Consider the following 20480-nt stretch of genomic DNA (forward strand, 5'->3'; position numbering starts at 1 on the left):
TACCATACAAGATGTATGGGCCAGCATTAAAAAGAAAATTTATATGAATCATGAGAATAAATTAAGAATAGCTCCAATTTCGAAAATCTATAGAGAAAGTTGATGGCTTGATATTGACACAGAATCAGATATGTACACCAGCAGGATGCAATAGAAGACCCCGGAGACAGAGACCGTGTCTTGGTTTACTGGCTACCCAGACCTGAATAATCACAAAAACTATATTAATTACAACAATATTTGGCCAATAGCTTAGGCATATTCTTAGCTAGCTCTTACATCTTAAATTAAGTCATTTCTATTAATCTAGGTATCACCCTGGGGCTGTGGCCCACGGGTAAGTTTTCTGCATCTGTCTCCTTCAGCAGCTACATGGCATCTCTGACTCTGTCCAGTTTTTCTGTACATCTCTGTTCAGATTTTTTGCCTGACTTTGCTCTACTAAGTCATTGGCCAAAGCAACTTTATTCATTAACCAATAAAAGCATCACATATACAGAAGGATACCCCACATCAAGACCCAAACTAAACCACATAAGCTATAGTCACCTTCTTTTTTGACAATTACACAGTTATTCAATTATAATTATATATTATTATATATTGTATATATGATTATATACAAATGTACAATTACATAGTTAAACAAAAACAAACATTATGCATTAGGTAAAAGTCACTTTAGCTACAAGTGATTTAAACTTCTACTTATAAAAGAATGGCTCTAAACTCTTATATCTCATTCTGTAAAAACACCACTTTATAATGGGTTAATGCCAGGTATAGTGGCAAATGCCTTTAATTCCAGAACTCAGTAGGCAGAGGCAGGAGAATCTCTGTCTGTGAGTTCAAGACTAATCTTTTCTGCATAATGAGTTGCATGACTACATAGAGAGACCTTGTTGCAAAAACAATCAACCAATGAAAAAACAACAAAAATGAATAAAAACCTTAGATAAGACCTAAAATTCCAAAAGTATTAGAGGAAATAATATGAAAGACACTTCAAGATTTACATATCAATAAAGACTTTCTACAAATTATTGCAGTATCTGATTAAATAAAACCAAATTCAACTACATAAACTAAAAGGATTTTTCATGCTACAGGAAATAATTTGGTAAAGGGAAGACATACAGAATGGGAGAGAAATATTCTCTAACTATACATCACACAAAGATTAGTATACAGAATATTTAAAGAACTAAGCTGACCTAGCCAAACAATAAATGGGCCAATAAAATTAATAGTTCTCTAAGACGCTCAAAGGGATGAGTGATGGGTTCCTTAAGAAGTTTAGTTTGTGATAGAATGAAGGTATGATGCCTCTGCACACATTACAAAAAAATGATAAAATTGTATTACATCTATAGAGATAAGTTTTTTAAAATTCCAACCAAAGTGTATTTCTTAGCTAAAAACATGGATAAATTCACTATACAGAAAAACTTCCAAATATTGTATCATTTTATCAAATCAATATATATATATATAAACATAATAGACTAATGCATGATTTATAAATTACTTCTATTGTGACTATGAAGTTGATCTCTATTATACATTTGTAAGCTACTGCTACATTTATCAAAAAAGATAGAGAAGTAAGTCATGCAGACAGTCTGGGCAGAGTCTACTGAAAGTTCTTGCACACATGCTTTGAAATGTTGCATTGTTAATAGTAACATTGACGTGACAGATTCTGGAAAGAATATAGAGTGAAATAAATTTTATCCAATCCTAAATGAAGTAAGGAAATGTAACTTTAATAAAAAAAATTAAATCATGGCAATTTATAGATTCTGGCCAACAATGTTCTCTCTTTAAAAAAAGTACACTAACTTATGGTCCATGTGTGCAGTCCATTTGATTGCTCTCAAGTTATTTGAAAAGTCTCAAGACAACGTTGAATCCATTTAAACACATGTGCTGCTGCTAATGTCTTTTGGGGAAGCAGCTCTGGTAATTTACCTTGTGGTCATGAGGAGTAAAGTCAGCTTAAACCGCACTGCTGAGCAGATATACGACAAAGACAAGAAAACTGAATGTCCTTGGCTTCTGGATCCAGCAAACAGCAGGAAATGACTAGTTCAAGACATGTGGGCAGATGGAATATTCCACTATAATTCTTAGACAAAGTCAAGAAATAACTGCACAGGATACAGGGCGTGTTGTTCGTTTAAAACTGCTCTAACCACCAATATCTCAGTATGTTGTTTCTACAAGCTTTGCTTTCTTATAATTCATTAAAAACACATGCCTTCCATTTGTCTAAGTAGTTTTGGCCTGACTTTCAAATGTCATACTTTCTAAAATCATGTAATATAAAGCAAATATACTAATTTTTGTTTTTCAAACTTAAATGCTAGAAACCTAACATTAAAATTTGCTACTTTTCTGTATAAGACTACTTTTTAAATCATTTGATGGATGGTGTTTCACTTAAAAGTTGTTAAGGATCTTTCAGCTTAGCATCAGGTAACAACTTTGTGGAATTTTTGTATGTTTGTTTGCTTTGTATTTTGAGACAATGTTTCTCTGTGTATTCCTGGATGTCCTGGAACACCCTCCATAGTCCAGCCTGGCCTCAGACTCAGAGATTCTCCTGCATCTGCTTCCTGAGTGCTAGTATTATAGGTGTGCTCCACCACAACCCGGTCACCTTCAGCGATTTTGAAGTGAGGCAATTGTCTAAACTTAGGTAAGGGATTTAAGTAAGGCCATACATACAATGTCCTAATTAGCAGTTTCTTTCAGATGTCATAATTAAGGAGAGGCATCTAGAAATACATATTTTCTTTTCTCTCCCACTTTCATTATCTAGTTTCTTGCATGTAAGTACATCTGAGGTAATTTTGCAGTTATATATGCAATATTTTGTTTTATATAAAACTTACTTTCCAGGTGATGGTTGACTAAAGAGAGAGGAAAATGTAAAGCTACATTTTAAAATTGGATTCATCTTTCCACTGTCCTATTGACGAAGCATGTTGGTGTCTTGTTAATCCATACATAGGCAAATAGAATAGTAAAGCTTCATCTTATTTTTTGTCTGTAGTGCAAAGACATTTAAGGAATGCTGCGGGAGGATCTTCTGCTCCTTCAGCTAATAGTCACTGAAGTACGAGCCCATTGAGTTGCAGGAGCGCCTTCTGCTCCTTCAGCCAATAGCTGTTGAAATACCAGCCCACTGGGGCGTGGTCTATTTATCTTTTAAAAAGAGTGGTAAGCCTAGGCCTGCTCTCTTGGTTCCAGCGCTTGGTTCCTGCTCTAGCGACTAGGCTCCTTTCCTGACGGTTGGTGTTTTGTGAGTTTTATCCCCCTAAATAAATATCCCTTTAAATCATAACTGGTGTGGGATTGCTTTGCGCATAAAAGGAAAAGATAAGTGTTATCTTTTAAACCTCTTCTTAGGTGGAAGCATGCAGAATATCAAAGGAAAGTCAAGCTGCTGTTTTTGCTGGATGACTTAAGTACAGTTAGATGTCTACTGATGAACAGCGGTAACAAGTAAAACAATCAGGCGCTAAGATTCATCAACATTAGATTGTAAAAGATGATCTATTGTAAAAGATGATCTATTGTAAAAGATGACCTTGGCCTGCTGGAGCCAGTTTTTCTTATTCTCCATGGTCCTAGGTGTTTAGTAGGTTTTTGTTTTTATTTTGTTTGTTTTCTTGCTTTTTTTTTTTTCAAGACAGGGTTTCTCTGTGTTGTCCTCTCTGTCACGGAATTGGCTCTGTAGACCAGGCTGGCCTTGAACTCAGAGGTTTGACTTCCCTTTTTCCCCAAGTGCTGGGCTTAAAAACTGTGTATTGCCATACCCTGCTATGCTCAACAGTTCTTAAGTTTATCCTTCAGTCAAGATTTAGTTGAAACTCTTTAATTTACAGCCTCTAGAATATTTTTAAGAACTTGAATTTTCTTCCAGTTTCCTTTCATGCCAATTTCCCAGGGAGCAGGAACAGATTTTGTTTCCACCATTTCCCTTTAAGGTCTACCTTTTCCCCATACTCTACTCCTTTATTTTCTCGGTGGCTTCTCCTGGCTCTACAGACTGTACTTGTGAAATACAAGGCACTTATCTCTTCCTGAACTCCAAAGAGTGATTCATTTCTGGGCCATGCTCACTGTCTGTAAGTTGGAAATAAAAATGTGAAGGGAAGTTGATCAATATTTCATATAGAAGTGGAAAGCTACTTAATGAGCTAAACTTAACCGGCTAATAAATATCTCGTGTGTATGTAGCACCTTTTCTCCTTTTAGCCTAAAGCTTCAGGAGATTTTAGAACCCCTGCTTTTCACCCAGAAGGCATCAACTTTTTCCTATAGGCATTTTGCAGCAAGGAATGTATAGATACTGAGGAGTAATGTTTTTATCTTGAAAGAGATGGCATCTCTAGCTTTTAGATTTATGAGTCAGTTTACGGAAATGAAAACAGCCCAAGGGCTTATGACATGATTTTAGAAAAACAGTGCTGTTAAGTTTCTATGGTTTTTCTATTTTTGTAATTTGGATAAAGAGATTAAAACTTCTGGCCTATTGTGCTCTCATAGACATATCAATGCAGACCTTGTCAAGAGCCTGCGTGAGTAATGGACAAGGCAGAAGGGTTTATTTATTCAGAGAAGATATATGTGAGAAGTGAGGAGCTGACATAACCATAGCCTCCCAAACAGTTCCCTTTCTGTTTCTAAGAAAAATATGTCAGAACATGCACAAACATAGCATCATGATTTTATGAAAACAAAATAATAAAATTTGTAGAAAATAAGCAGACATGCAGAGCTATCATTTATATACAGTAAAATTAAAAAAAAACATAGGTAATTATTTATATAGCTATCTATATTAATTTCAAAATATTCAAAAAATATTATGCCATCTGGCTTACTTTACAATTTTAATGATGAAAATCATTTAGTGTGGGAGGTCCTTGTGTCTATGTGTTGCTTTTACTGGTTAATGAATAAAGAAACTGCCTTGGCTTGTTGATAGTGAAAAACTTAGGTAGGCGGGGAAAACTAGATTGAAGGCTGGGAGAAGGAAAGTGGAGAGAGAAAAACCATGGAGCTGCCAAAGATAAATGTTGGGAACATTACCCGGTAAGCATTTGCCATGACACACAGATTAAGAAAAATGGGTTAAATTAATATGTAAGAGTTAGCCAATAAGAAACTAGAGCTAATGGGCCAATCTGTGATTTAATTAATATAGTATTTGTGTGGTTATTTTGGGGCTGAGCAGCTGGGAATGAAACTAGTGGATTTTTCCAATAATCATTGCTAAATTATGAAAGAATATTTATGTTAGAATTCAATGAAGAATGGCATGTAAATATTTAGATATTTTCAAATTAATTTTTTAAGTTCTATACCTTGTAAGAAGGGGTACTTTCTATCTCTTATATATAAGAGAAAAAAATTAATTCTATTTAGTTTAAGTGCCATTTTAAGAAATATTTAGATATGGCATGGTTGACTTCTCTTCTTTCAAACTTTTTTCTTTCTGTCTTAAGAAATAATTAGGAAAAAAAAATACAAAAGCAGACACTAAAATAAGACATTGGCAGGAAAGAAAAGAATCCAGCAAATGTTCGAACAGTGCTGTGGTACTTAGCAAATGCTCTAAAACAGCACTGGCATAGCTTTTACCAGTTCTTGTGCTGTGAACCCATGGATGGTGGGTTGACTTACTGATTCCTTAAACAGCTATTTGTAATACATTTAAATCATATCATCAATGACTCTTTCTCCAAAATTTTGCATCATAGAAATATGAACTATTTTTCATTTATTCATGCTTCCAACTCCAACCATTATCATTTTATCAAAACTTGTTTTTGACATGGTCTGGTATTGAATGTGATATAGTGTTAGCTAGCAACGGAAAACATTTTGCTTGCTCATGAGAGAATGCAGGCTCAAAGCTTCTATTTACTTAGTTGGCCAAATCATTTTCATTAAACAAATATGCATTTAATCTTTTGTAAAATATATAAACACCATCTGTGTGTATTTCACAACATTGTCACATAAATCAAAGGGATCATAGCTGACTTCACCAACATTTTTACCTGAAACATATGGGAAGAAATGTTCAGCCCAGAGAAATCTTTAAGTATATTTTTTATAATTTTTAAGTGGAGATTTTTGTGAGGACTTCTGATCACCTCTGTCCTGCCAGCTGGCTCCCAAATAACCACACAGAGACTTAATATTAATTACAAATATTTGATTGATAGCTTAGGCTTGTTACTAACTAGCTCTTACATCTTAAAGGAACCTATATTTCTTATCTACCTACTCATCTCACCATTCTTTTTCCCAGTGTCCTCTCAATTGGGCTAGACCACCTCTCTTCTTCCTGCCTAACTATTAGCCAGTCAGCCTTTCATTAAATCAATCAGAAGTTGTCTTGGCAAAGACACATCTTCACAGTGTACAGAAGGATTACTCCTCTTTGTTATAAGTAAAGTGACACATCTATTCACATAAAAACCTCCTTATTTTCAGTTAAATGTAGGAGAAAAATCCTTGATACGTGTCATATGATATCATGAAACATAACAGATGATGTCACAGAGATAGGAAACTCATAGTCATGTTATGTATTTTTTCTACAAATCCAAGAACTTAGTAGATTCTCTGTAAAAGTTCTGTTTTCTTTCCAAAATTTGTTCAAATAATTTCATAAAAATTATGACATAGAACTATATTAACAGATCTAGAACAAATTGAGCATGTTAAGTATAATTTAAAGGGGAAAAAGCAAAAGATTTGTTTTCAGGTGAACAAACATACATTTGATAATAAATTGAATTTTAGGCATTTTTAGAAAATTAGTGATAAATAAAAATATTAAAGAGGTTATATTTATGTAAAATTCTATCTTTCCTTCATTTTTTTACTGTAAAGCTTATTTAATTGTTCATAGTCTTAAATTTTATTATGCATTTAAAATATTTTATGTGGTGTTAGAAAATGGGGGTACTGTATAGCTTATCATTTTTTTTTCTGGAAGTTTTGGTTTTCTTGTGAAAGAAAGATAATAATTGTGTGTTTGTCTTTGGTTTGGGGGTATTTATGTCATGATCTCAAATTGCAGTGATTTAATATGATTCATCCTTGGAAATGATCAGCTGTCTTTCCCTTAGAATTTAATTGAGAATTAATGGTTGAATTTAAAGTATATAATTGTCTAAATAAAATTATTGATGTTAGCTCTCTTTCCACTGAGAAATTCCCTACTCTGTGGAAAAGAACAATCACCCTAAAAAGTTTAGGTAAATGATATCGATACATTATAAGTTAATTAATGTAAAAAGTTTTGTTTACTTTTTACCAACAATAGTCTATCAACTTTATTAGTCTATGTGTGACAAAATGTTAGACCTCTTGTTTTAATCAAATGGCTTATCACTTCCTCATACTCCATAATTGTTGTTCATCATCATTATTGATGTTAATTGTTCAGAGATTTGCATCACTTACATAAAGTTATTACATGAAATGTATCACCAACCATTGCTGTATGATAATGCTCTTGTACACTGTAAATATTTGTCACCCCTATTGGTTTAATGAAATGCTCTTTGGCCAGTAGCCAGCAGGAAGTATAGGTGGGGCAAACAGACTAAGAGAATTCTGGGAAAAGGAAAGGTAGAGCGCAGTCACCAGCCAGAAAAGAGGAAGCAAGATGAAAATGCTGCACTGAGAAAAGGTATCAAGCCATTATGGGTTAATTTAAGTTGTAAGAGCTAGTTAATAGTAAGCCTGAACTAATAGGCCAAAAAATTTATAATCAATATAAGCCTCTCTGTGTTTCTTTGGGACTGAATAGCTGCAGGCCCAAGAGGGGCAGAAACTTCTGTCTTCAAAACTTACAGAATGTAAATTTGATATATGTAATTTTCTTTTGTGCCTGTACTCAAAGGAATCCGAACCAGCTACATACTTGGATCACACTTGTGGACAAGATTCTCTGGTGTGACTTATCACACACTGTAATGTGAGTTTTATCTTTGTAAAGATGCATTTTTAAAGACATTTAGGAATTTTACTGTTTCTAAACTTTTCTTACTCCTATGTCTAATAGTCAAATCTAGTAATTTAATGGAGTAAACCAACATGCATTTAGTATGAAAACTAGTTGTATTTATGCACAACTTCTTAACTTCAGTGACAGGAATATTGCTCCCAACACTAACAAAAAAAAAGGTAATCAAAATTTTATTTCTAAATAATATACTATTACTGTTATTTATGCTATTATGCTATTATCAGTAAAATAACAGGTAGAAAATTTCTTCAGTACACTGCCTTCAAATATGAGATAAAATTTGACTTTCACAGGCATGTTTATCTTTTGCTTTTATGAAAGAGTAGGGTATTTTTTTGGTTAAAATACATTCTTTATATTTTTCTTTACTAAAAACATTTATATGTATTTGATTGTTCCTTGATTTAAAAGTACATTTGAGTTATGATTTGCTAATAAATGTTTTAATTGCACCTCTGTGCTTATCTGTGTAATTAACAAGAATCTCATACTATAAAAATAAAATATTGCTCTGCTTTTCTCAGGTCTTTCATGTTGAATTTTTTGATACTGATTTTCTTATGGTCATCCATTCTAGAATGACGAGGTCTTGACAAAGAAGCCCATGATCCAGAAGACATTTTTGCAGTAGAATTAAGTGCAAAAGTGGGGGGCAGTTATATATTATTCATATAATGACAAAAAAAGCAAAGGATCATTTGTAATTTCTGATGACCTTAAAGAGTAGTTTGGCTAGAGTCTTTTGGGTTCTGATTTTCTACCCTGTATGTAATATACTAATTTCCCTGAAATAGTAGGGAGAATGTCAATACTGGGACCTTTCCCAGACTCTGAGTCCTACTCAGTGTATGCTGCTGGTCTGCTAGTTATTAATCGCATCTTAGACAGCACCCTTCAGAAACTGTAAACATCAGGCCTGTGGTGATGGGTTCAAAGGGGCAATTGATAGGAACATACTCAGAATGCCTAGAATAGCTAAGACAATAGCAGTTTCATTCTGTGGTGTTATAAAGATTTAGTAGAGATCATAAATAATGCTCGTGCCGGGGGCAACATTTTCTAAAGCGCTATGTAATATTCTATCTTAAATTGCCATCTTCCCACCAAATATTTTTATGAGTCTTTAAAATAACATCCAAGGCCATGTCCTTTTTGTCTACTCTATTGCTTTTAATACTACAGGTTTTTATCTACATAGTTTGGTTTCTGATTTTGCATTTTTATAAAATTTCTGTGTGTATGTGTCTCTGTGTTTACATCTTTTTCTTGTGTTTTTATTGTTAGCTCTTTTTTTTTCTGTTTATTTGTTTTGTCCTAGTAAGGTTTGCTTGCTTTTATTTTATCTTACTTAATCTTTATTTCTTCATATTTTTTAGATGTCTGTTTGTTTTCTCATGAGAAAGAACAACAAAGGGTAGGTGACTGGTAGGTAGAGAGGACCTAGAAGAAGGGAGAAGAGAAGTCACAGTAAGAATGTATTGTAGACAGATATTTATTTTCATTAAAAAATTAAGGATGGGCATGGTAGCACATGCCTTTACTCCCAACACTTCGGAAACAGAGGCAGGCAGATCTTAGTTGGTTCAAGGCCAACTTGGTCTACTGAGTTAGTTCCAGGACAGCAAGAGCTGTTACAAGGAGAAATCTTGTCCAAAAACCAACAACAACAACAACAAAAAGATTTTAAAAGTAAAAAAAAAAAGAGAGATGTAAAGGAAACTATAAATCCGAAAAAAAATAAATGAAACTTACTATTTCATTTCAATTCCAGTTTTACTTTACTTTAGAAAATAATACTTGTTTTTCATTTCTAAATTATTGTAGAAGATCTTCAAGATGTGTGACATGCTATTCAATAAATAACCAAGTGGGTCTTGCCAGAGGGCTGAGATTTAGGATTTCTTTGTTTTTCGTGTGTGTGTGGGGGGGGGGGGGGTAGTTTAGAAGGCAGCTGAACGGCAGTTTAAAGGACACCAGGTTGAATAGATCTGTTCTTTGCAAGTGCGACTTAAAATGTCCTGTTAGTGGTATTTTCACTTAACTGTTCTTCCTCTAGGTCCTCATGAACTTCAAAATTTTCTCACAGGAGGTACTTCCCCGCCATCATAACACTCTCACACTCTGCGAGCGCAGAGCAAAAGGCAGCTGTGTTGTGTGGTCACACGTGTGATTCCTTCAGAGAGCAAGCACAGAGCAGAGAGGAGCTCTTTCGTGAGGTTACTGACCAACAGAAATTATAAATTACAACTCAAGTTCATAGTCACATTTCAATCCAGTAGAGATAATTTCACTGTTTTGTCATTCAAGTATAATTATCTTCAGAATCAAAATTTACCTGTATTTATATAAGACATGTTACAGCAGGGGTATTGAAATTGGAAATGTGATTATCTGCATTAAATTATGAAATTAAATCACATAGAATGATTATGTAATAAAATAAGTACGATGCAGTTTTCTTATCACTAATTATGCATGACAATTACAATTAAAAAATAAATACTTTATTTTCAAGAATTACTTATTCAAATTGATAAATTTGTCTTATGGTAGAACAGAAATATTCCTGTTTCTATTGAACTATATAGCATTATTCACTATTCTAGAAGGTTTAGCAATATTGCCCCAGAAATCCTTTAGACTATTTAAAGTAAGCTACAAATATTTAAAAAATTAGTCTTCAAAGTCATATTTTCTGAGTATCTACTAAATTATAGGAAGTAAGCTACAGTTCCCTTTAAACGAAGGCTGTTACTTCAGGTCAGCCGGTTAAGTGCTCTAAAGCAGAGTTTGTGTTATTTGGCATCAACTATTCCGTTCTTTTGATAAGTACCTAAACAGGATGTCCTTGCAAACTAAATGAGAAAAAGCTCTGGCTAGTTTCCCTTCGGGGATAGCATTAAGATCAGCAGATGACTTAAGTGGAAGTACACAGGAATGCACTTTAGCCAGGACTAGAAAAATCCAGCAGATACTGTAGAGGTTAATTCATGAAGGCCCATCTCACTTCCTCCTGGACTGAATTGCATTAATGGCCTCAGGCTGAAAAGACCTAATTTATTTTATCCAAGCTGTTCCAATCAATCCTCAATGAGATCTTAAATATTTAAATATAGCTAGTATAATAAAATCTAATTTCTTATCCCAGAAATTTAATTTTAGATATTGAGGAAAGAAGAAAAGGTCCATTTTCTAAATCCTGGACACTGTTATTCTGTGCATAATTTAAATTCTTTATCTTTTCTCTTTTGTAGCATCTTATTTAGACATGTAAAGTTATACTGATATAATAGAAGATATAGAAGATGTTTCATTATACTTCATGTTTAAGTGTTAATAACCTTATAAGAAATGTATGTACTTTGCAGTAATTTCAAAGCAATAGTTTGGAATACTCCTGTTAACGTCCAAAGTTTAAAAGTTTATGTTAAATCAGCAGCAGACTAATCTCAAAGGGCTGAAACACACTTAAGGAAATGCTCAGCATCAGAAAAAATGCAAATCAAAACAATCCTGAGATTCCATTTTACACCTGTCAGAATGACAAAGTTCAGAAACACTGATGACTACTTATGCTAGAGAGGATGTGGGGAACACTCCTTTATTGCTGGTGGGAGTAAAAACTTTTATAGCCACTTTGGAAATCAGTATGGTGATTTCTCAGAAAATTAGGAGACAATCTACCTCAAGATGTAGCAATACCACTGTTGGGTATATATCCGAAAGGTGCTCAATCATACCACTAGGACATTTGCTCAACTGTGTTCATAACAGCATTATTTGTAATAGCAAGAACCTGGAAACAACCTAGATGCCCCTTGACCGAAGAATGGATAAAGAAAATTTTGCACATTTACACAGTGGTAAAAAATAATGACATCTTGAAATTTGCAGGAAAAGGGATGGATCTAGAAAAAAGCATATTGAGTGAGGTAACCCAGATCCAGAAAGACAAATATAATATGTATTCACTCATAAGTAGATTATAGATATAAAGCAAAGAAAAACCAGTCTACAGGCCACAAACCCAGAGAAACTAGACAACAAAGAGGACCATAAGAAAGGCATACATGGAAGGGGAAAAAGACAAAATCTCCCAAGTAAATTGAGAGCATGGGGGTCACAGGAGAGGGTAGAAAGGGAGACAGAAAGAAGGCAGGGGAGTGGGGAAAAATGTATAGCTCAATAAAAACATTAAAAAAAATGAAAACAATCTTAATTGGAAAGTAGAAAATTACTTAAATTCTTACATGTTATAAATTTCACATCTAGGATTTGTTTACTTTCAGATAATTCAAATTATATTACACATTTTTATTTTAATCTCTTAAAACTTCTGTTTATGGCTGTCCTGCTAACACATAGAGCCAGGCTTGGCACTGCACAGTTCGAGTGTGCATGGAGAGAGATTCTCGCCTGAACTCAGGATGATGACCAAATAGAGACAGTCTGTGTCCTCCTATTCTCTCTTCTCAGTTCATCCCTTATTTCATATCGAATTTCAGTTTTTGTGGATTGCTTTCAATTTCTCTCTCTCTCTCTCTCTCTCTCTCTCTCTCTCTCTCTCTCTCATTTAGATAGACTTTACCGCAAATACAAGCAGGTGTGGGTGGTTGAGCTTTCTGCTGACTTAGTTGCTAATACCCAATATATATCATATTTCTTTTTCTTTGTTTGGGATATCACATTCAAGTTGATTTTTTTCTAGTTCCACACATTACATTTGCATTTTTTATTAAAAAAAGACTAAACTTATTGACAAACTGCTGCAGACATTTTGACATAAATTTAAGCTACTTATTTAGGAAGACTTAACACATGTATCATTTAATCTTCTGAGAACAAAATGGGAGAATGGTACAAATCAATTAGGACTTTAATTTATGTACAAAGTGGATTTTGATTCCATTTTCATTCATCTGCAGTGTCCCTTTTTATATCATGCTAGTGTTAAGACATACTTGACTACCTTGGGAACAGCTCAAAATTGACAATGGTCAATTTAATGAACATCATCAGCTTTTGGCCCGTGTCCAAGTGAGTTTTTCATGGAGTGCAGACTCTCAAATGGACAAAATACTCTGACATTTTAAATACTGAAAATTTGATTATCAGTACTATTACTGAAAAGACTGTGGCTAAAAAGTACTTTATCAAATTCCATTTAGGTGGGCAGCTCCTCTCCCCCATCATTCTTAGTCAAACTCTACCCCTCCCCCGACTAAGTATCTCTCAACACTATATGTCTGGGGCTAGATTTCAAAACCCACATAAATAAAAAGTCAGTTTTACAAACCTAATTTTGTTGTTTTAAGTCAATTAACGTTAATAATTGCATCAACTATTTCATGAGGATCCTTCTTATTAAAATGTAAGCATAAGATTCAACCGCCATGTGATTTTAAAGGAAATGTTTAAGAGACATCTGAGCTCACTTTTACATGGTGGTGCCTACTGCCATTAACATTGTGATTTTACATCTTAAGCAGCCCTGAATTTTGAAATGTAGCCTAGTTTGGGATTCTGCAACTATGACTTTATGGGGTGCCTCAAATCAAAACTAAGAAAAAGTTAACAATCCTTTACTTCAGAACCACTTTTGAAACTAACATGTTTGTGATTTTTTTTTACTCAACTTCTTTTTTTTATTATAAAAGGTACACTGTTTATATTTAAACAACAAAGAAAAAAGCATCTACACACTTAAAGAATTAATTCAATATCCTAAATCTATTTTAATTCATTTTAAAATATTACATACAGAAGCCAGAATGCAGAGTTAACAATGGAAGAAGGTGGGGAAAAGAAAGGGACCACAAAGAAAAACACTTAGACAATTACTTGTCTATTGTGGGTAAAGCATCAGGAATCCTGGGATACAAGAAATCAGTAACAACTTTGCTCATAACTGGTATTTTCCCCTCCTGTTTGTTTTTAATAACGTCCATATGGGTGCTCTCTGTATGATCCCTTCACTGGCCTAGCTGGGGGGGCCTTCAGTGATGGCCTGGTCCCATTCCAGTCGTCTTGTTCATAAGCTTCATAAGAATCTTGAACCGGCCCATAGTCAGAAGATTCTTGGACCACAAGGAAATACAATCAAAAGACTTAAAGAAGAGACTGGTGCAAAGATCTATGTCTTGGGAAAGGGTTCAATGAGAAACAAAGCCAAGGTGGAAGAGCTTCGCAAGAGTGGAGACCCCAAATATGCCCATTTAAATATGGATCTGCCTGTCTTCATTGAAGTATTTGGACCCCCATAGAAAGCTTATGCTCTTACGGCCCATGCCATGGAGGAAGTCAAGAAATTTCTAGTACCGGATATGGTGGATGATATCTGCCAGGAGAAGTTTCTAGAATTGTCCTACTTGAATGGAGTTCCTGAACACTCTCGTGGTCGTGGGGTACCAGTGAGAGGACAAGGAGCTGCCCCGCCTCCTCCACCTATTCCCAGAGGTCGTGGTGTTGGACCACCTCTAGGGGCTTTGGTTCGTGGGACCCCAGTGAGAGGCTCCCTTACCAGAGGTGCCACTGCGACTCGAGGAGTGCTACCCCCACCCACTGTGAGAGGTGCCCCAACACCAAGAGCTCAGACCGCAGGCTTCCAGAGAATACCTTTACCTCCACCACCTGCACCAGAAACTTACAAAGACTATGGATATGATGATATATATGCAGAACAGAGTTATGAAGGATATGAAGGCTATTACAGCCAGAGTTAAGGGGAGTACATTTGCATTTTTTGAAAATTTCCCTTATCAAACTTCTTCCTACATTCAATATTATATTATTCCCTTTCTCATTTTTTGAATTCCATAATTTTTAACACTTTCCAAGTGTTTGTTCAAATAAAAATGAAGACTTTATTCCATTTGTACTTAAAGTATTTTTTCATGTTCAAACTGAATGTTTCCAGATATGCTATGCAATTCAGTTTTCGTTTAAATTTTTTGCTTCATGTTTAGCTAGCCATGAGAGTAAATTTCATATATAAACATGGAGTTACTTTAGAAAATACAGGTGTGTGATGTCCTTCTGTATATGTTTTGCTTTTATTGGATAATGAATAAAGCTTTTTCAGCCAATGGCCAGGTGGGAAATTCAAACAGGATATATATAGAGAGTAGGCAAAGTCAGAGAGACATCATGTAGCTCCCGAAGGAGAAGGACTCTAGAACCTAACTGGCAGGCCATAACCTGTTGGTCATATACGGATTAATACAAATGGGTTATTTTGGGATGTAAGAGCTAGCCAGAAATATGCCCAAGGTATTGGCCAAACAGTGTTGTAATTAATATAGTTTCTATGTGATTATTTGGGTCTGGGTGACCAGGAATGAATGAGTAGTCTCCATCTACAAAATGGCATCCAACACTTGTGTAAGAATGACATTTGTATTTTCCATTTTAAAGACCAGAGCTCTGCCCTAACATCCCATACTCTCCAAGGAATACAGATGTTTTTCTCCTACGAGGAGGAAAGAAGCAAAAGATGAAATTGAAGAGATAATAGTGTGTCCTGTCAGCAGTTCCTAAACAACAGGAGAAGGGAGTTACTGTTAGCAAAGAGCTTTGCTAGATAATGCAGCTCTACACTTGTATTGTCACATAGGCAGCAGGAGAATAGCATAAAAATAATTAATAATTTGCTATTTGCAATACCGTGGGAGAGAAGAAATGGGGAGATTAGGTATTATACAATTGCTAAGAGAATTATACTTTTTAAAAATAGTAATTACGTAGATTTAGTTTCCTAAGTAAAATTCCACAAATTTTTTCTTATAAAAAACTAGAAAATATGTAGATTCAATTCTTCAATTCATTTAACAACATGGTACACACACACACACATACACACACACACACACACACATGTATATATATATATGATACTCCCAATGTCATTTCCTTCTTTTCCACCCCCTTCATTAAACTTTCCTTCCTTCTTTCTTTCTTTCTTTCTTTCTTTCTTTCTTATATTCATATTTCTGGGGTTTTTGTTCTTTCGGTATTCCTTCTCCTTCATTTATTCATATTTCTGGGTCTTTGTTTCATTTTGTTTTAAACCTTCTGTTCTAACCATCAGTGGAGTTCTTTCCAAGGTCATGGCTTGCAGCATCTGGAGCTCTTGATGAAAGTAGAATCAGCAAGAATTATATCTATGGGAGGAAGAGGAGGAAGTCCCTGAGCCCTGTGAGGGAGCTTAGGCTCCTTCCATCTGGCTGTGAGCAGCATCCCCAGGGTCCAGGACACAGGAAAGAGCTGCAGGGCAGATTCCTCACAGTCCCCATCTGTCTCTCTGGGAACAAGCTCCCTCACACCTGGGTGATGAAGTGATTTTCCAATTACAACTGAATAAGACACAGACTTGGTTATGTATTGTTTTCAAAAGCAGAAGTGAAGTGAGGATGTTGATAGCTGGGGAAGAGGAAACATGAGCTTGGGGAGTTGCTGCTGTGCTCTTTTGTGTTTCAAAAGAAAAGTAGCAATTCTGAAATAAAATTTGTTTCAGATCTCCAAGAGATTTTCAGTGGTTAAAACACTTAATATATTACGGATATTTAAGTATTTTATATCACTATAGGTGGTAAAACTTCACACTTACCATTTTCTCAGAAAGCTTTAGAGACAAATGTTTTATGCTGCCTTTTGTTACGCTTCTGGCTGCAGGAATTTGCAGGCTCTCTCCTGTCTCCTGGTCTATTACCTTCCATACAATGCTCATGAATATACGCCTGGTAATCAAATTTCTCTTTTTAAATCCCAGACTTCGTTTGACTTCATTGATGGACTTGGCTATTTTTGACAGCAATTCTGTTTAAGTTGTAACATAGTGCATAGTTGAACAAATTAAGGTAATATAGAAAAAAGTAAGAATGTTTGTCATAATGTCTGTCCTTGGCAAATTAATTGGCAAAATTATAGCACCTAAAAGGTTTCAGCAATGAGATTTTCCTGAAATTGAGAACATTTTCACACCAATAAAGACTATGGTAAGGTACTGGCAGTGTTGAAGCTTGTCTGAACCTTTGGGACTGGAACATGCAATAGATTTATATCACCCCACCCTTCCTTTCTTTCCGCCAGGTGTGCCATCCTGGCATTGTGACACAAAGCTGTCATCTGCATAGTTCCACTCCCTCAAGGACTGCACAGTAGAGTTAGAGAAAATACTCAGAAAAAGATAGAGGGAATAGGGGATGAACTTGATCAAAACACACTGCACTATGATTGATCATCCTTTGGGTATGTACCCAAAAGTGGTAATGCTGGGTCTTGAGGTAGATTGTTTGCTAATTTTCTGAGAAATTGCCGTACTGAAATCCAAAGAGGCTGTTTCAGTTTGCATTCCCACCAGCAATGGAGGAGTGTTCCCCTTACCCCTCATCCTCTCCATAAGTTGTCATCAGTGTTTTTGATCTTGGCCATTCTGACAGGTGTAAGACAGAATCTCAGAGTTGTTTTGATTTGCATTTCCCTGGTGGATAAGGATGTTGAGCATTTCTTTAAGTGTCTTTCAGCCGTTTGAGATTTGTCTCCTGAGAGTTTTCTGTTTAGGTCTGTACTCCATTTTGTGTTAGATTATTTGTTCTCAACTATGTTCATAGCAGCATTATTTGTAATAGTAAGAAAACAGAAACAACCTAGATTCCTCTCAACCGAAGAATGTATAAAGAAAATGTGGCACATTTGTACAATGGAGGACTACATAGCAGTAAAAAATAATGAAATCTTGAAATTTGCCAGCAAATGGATGATGGATCTAGAGAACATCATATTACATGAGATAACCCAAACCCAGAAAGACAAGTATAATATGTACTCACTCTTAAGTGACTTATAGACATAAAGCAAAGAAAAACCAGCCTACAGGCCACAATCTCAGAGAACCTAGACAACAAAGAGGACCCTAAGAGAGACACACATGGTTCTACATTGGAAGGAGAAAAAGACAAGATCTCTTGAGTAAATTGGAAGTGTGGGGGATCATGCAAGAAGGTAGAAGGGGAAAGGTGAGGAAGAGAAGGGAATGGAGAAAAATGTATAGATCAGTAAAAACAATGAAACCATCAAAAAAAACCCACTGTGCAAGTATATGCAATTTTTAAACAATTTTTAAACATACTTTAAATATGTTTATGGTTTTATGCTGGGCCAATTCCTCAGTTCATGGCTTCCTAGGTACGTGCAGCCCATGAGTATGAAGCCGGCCAGTTCTAACGACCACCTCGTCTGACACTTCGAGGTGGACCCACTTATCCTTCCTGAGTGACTAATATATTTCCATTCTTGCTCGCCAAGCTTTTATTTTATGAAACTCCAAGCTTTCATTCTCCTGCTTAAGAGGTTTCTCCCTCATGAACAATCTCCCTTTCAGAGTGACCTGAGTGAAATTGTCTCAACAGCATGGTATGTTTTATTTTTCCCAGTGTTGAGTTGACGTCATCTCCTGAGGCAACTGTCAGTGATAAAGGAAAAATGAATGCCATGCAGAGTTCTGCCTTTCTGAACCTGAAATCTGAGCATAAAGTGAGTATGTTTTCTAAAAGTGGATGTTTTTAATATATGTGGATTATGCAGATGTGCATATATGTACCTACACATATAGAAACCATATGTGATTATATGCTACAAAAGAATATTCTCAGATTTTCATTTGTAATTACCTTTTATTCATGCAGTGCTGAATGAGGTCAAGACTTAGCAGTGATGAGAACACTTGCCAGGTGTACTCCTCACTGACAGAACAGCTGAGTGAACTCACCGAACACTACAAGCCCTCCTTTCCCCATGTCTGTGTGTAGTCTTATCTCCTTCTTTATTGCATTAATATTAGGATTCAGATGAAGAACTGCCGTTTAAACTTCATGGCAGCACTGAATGTTATTACATAATTTATAACTTTATTTAAACTCTAAAATCTATTACCCCAATCTCTAGTCAGTCATACTAAAGTGAGGTGATAGCAACTGGGTCTTACTATAGTGCCATGAGTCTAAAGGTCCTTTGTAGCACTACAGGGGGAAGTGTAGACAAACCTACTCTATGCCATTCACTTGATGAAATAATTGAGTATATTTCCCAATTTATTCTTTTCTGCAGATACATTTATTTTGTATTCATAACTTTCCTTTCCTCAGAGCTCTAGAATGGGGACAGAAAGGGCTGCATCCAAGTGGGTCTACACAGCATTTAATACACACTTTACCATGTGCTTCCTTCAGCAGCAGATAGACTTAAAATATATGATTCATCTAATAAGCAAATGTTTGTGCATACTAATTTATTTCAGCAACTGAAATCGTGGCAGTGTTATGTGAACAATTTGATCCTTCCTTTCGTTTAGTTTAGGGAATCTTTCCATAGGATTAAAACATGCCTTTCTGTGATAACATAGCTTTTAAATAATTTCTAGACTCAGAACAAGCCTTCGAGGCCCGGGATATGAGCAGAGGTGACATTTGTGCAAAGGGGTAAGGCAGTGGTTACCTAAGACACAATTTGATGTAAGAACTAGACATATATAATTATCAGCAAGATAAAAATAAAACAGAAAGAGATGATGTAAAAATGCACACACAAATCTTTTTACATAACACACATATTGTTCTTCTAATTTTGACTTATATATAAAAATCTAAAGTGCATTAGAATATTAAGAATAGCCTACATATTTCATACTTTTTATATTTCATATTGTGTAAGTGCTTCAATTTATGCTTTCATTATTATATTACCTTTCAAAAGTCAGTCTTAAGTTATTCCTTTAGGAAATATTAATATCAAGGAGTACATATAGAAAATGCTAATGTGAGCTATATTTTTAGAATAGATTATTTTATATGCTACATAAAAGATACAGTAAGTAAGCATCTCCTATTGCTTTTAGTTTTCTATTTTGTAGTTTTCTGTAGTAAAGAATAGCAGTGTAGAGTAAGAAATTCCAAGACAGAATATCAATCCAACGATGAAACATTTTAAATTTATTTATTGTTTTATATGTATCATATTTATTATTTACCTAATATTCTGAGTGATAAATTCTCACATAAAGGAAATATATGTTCACTTTCTTAGAGTCTAAACTAACATATTGGGGATACAAACACTCCCTTGTTAATAGCACAAGGCAAAAGGAATTAAAATGTCACTTAGTATAATTCTAAATCAATGAGAAAGAAAGGAGTAAAGATTGCCCATAAAACACATTTCTACAGCAAATCTATGAGGAGCCGCTGTAAGTTCCTCCTCTTATCAATCAAAAACGGAGGGTTTTTCTTTTTGAAGGAAGCACATCATTCTAAAGGAAGTTGAGATCGTGCACTAAATGAACGCTCGACGGTTGCATTTGTTGTAACGGATCCCAAACTTTCACTCCCTAAGCTCACCTTTTAAACCACTATCAAGCCGTGAAGTG

At 35.0% G+C, this 20480-nt stretch overlaps 1 pseudogene; it reads left to right on the forward strand.

The window, feature by feature from the left end:
- The first annotated feature begins 14064 nt into the window (after positions 1 to 14064).
- LOC121463416 lies at positions 14065 to 14784 on the forward strand (annotated as a pseudogene).
- The last annotated feature ends 5696 nt before the right edge of the window (positions 14785 to 20480 follow it).

Source organism: Microtus oregoni, unplaced genomic scaffold (assembly GCF_018167655.1).
Source record: "Microtus oregoni isolate MIOR12 unplaced genomic scaffold, Mior012 000001F_ref0000356, whole genome shotgun sequence".
Taxonomy (NCBI): domain Eukaryota; kingdom Metazoa; phylum Chordata; class Mammalia; order Rodentia; family Cricetidae; genus Microtus; species Microtus oregoni.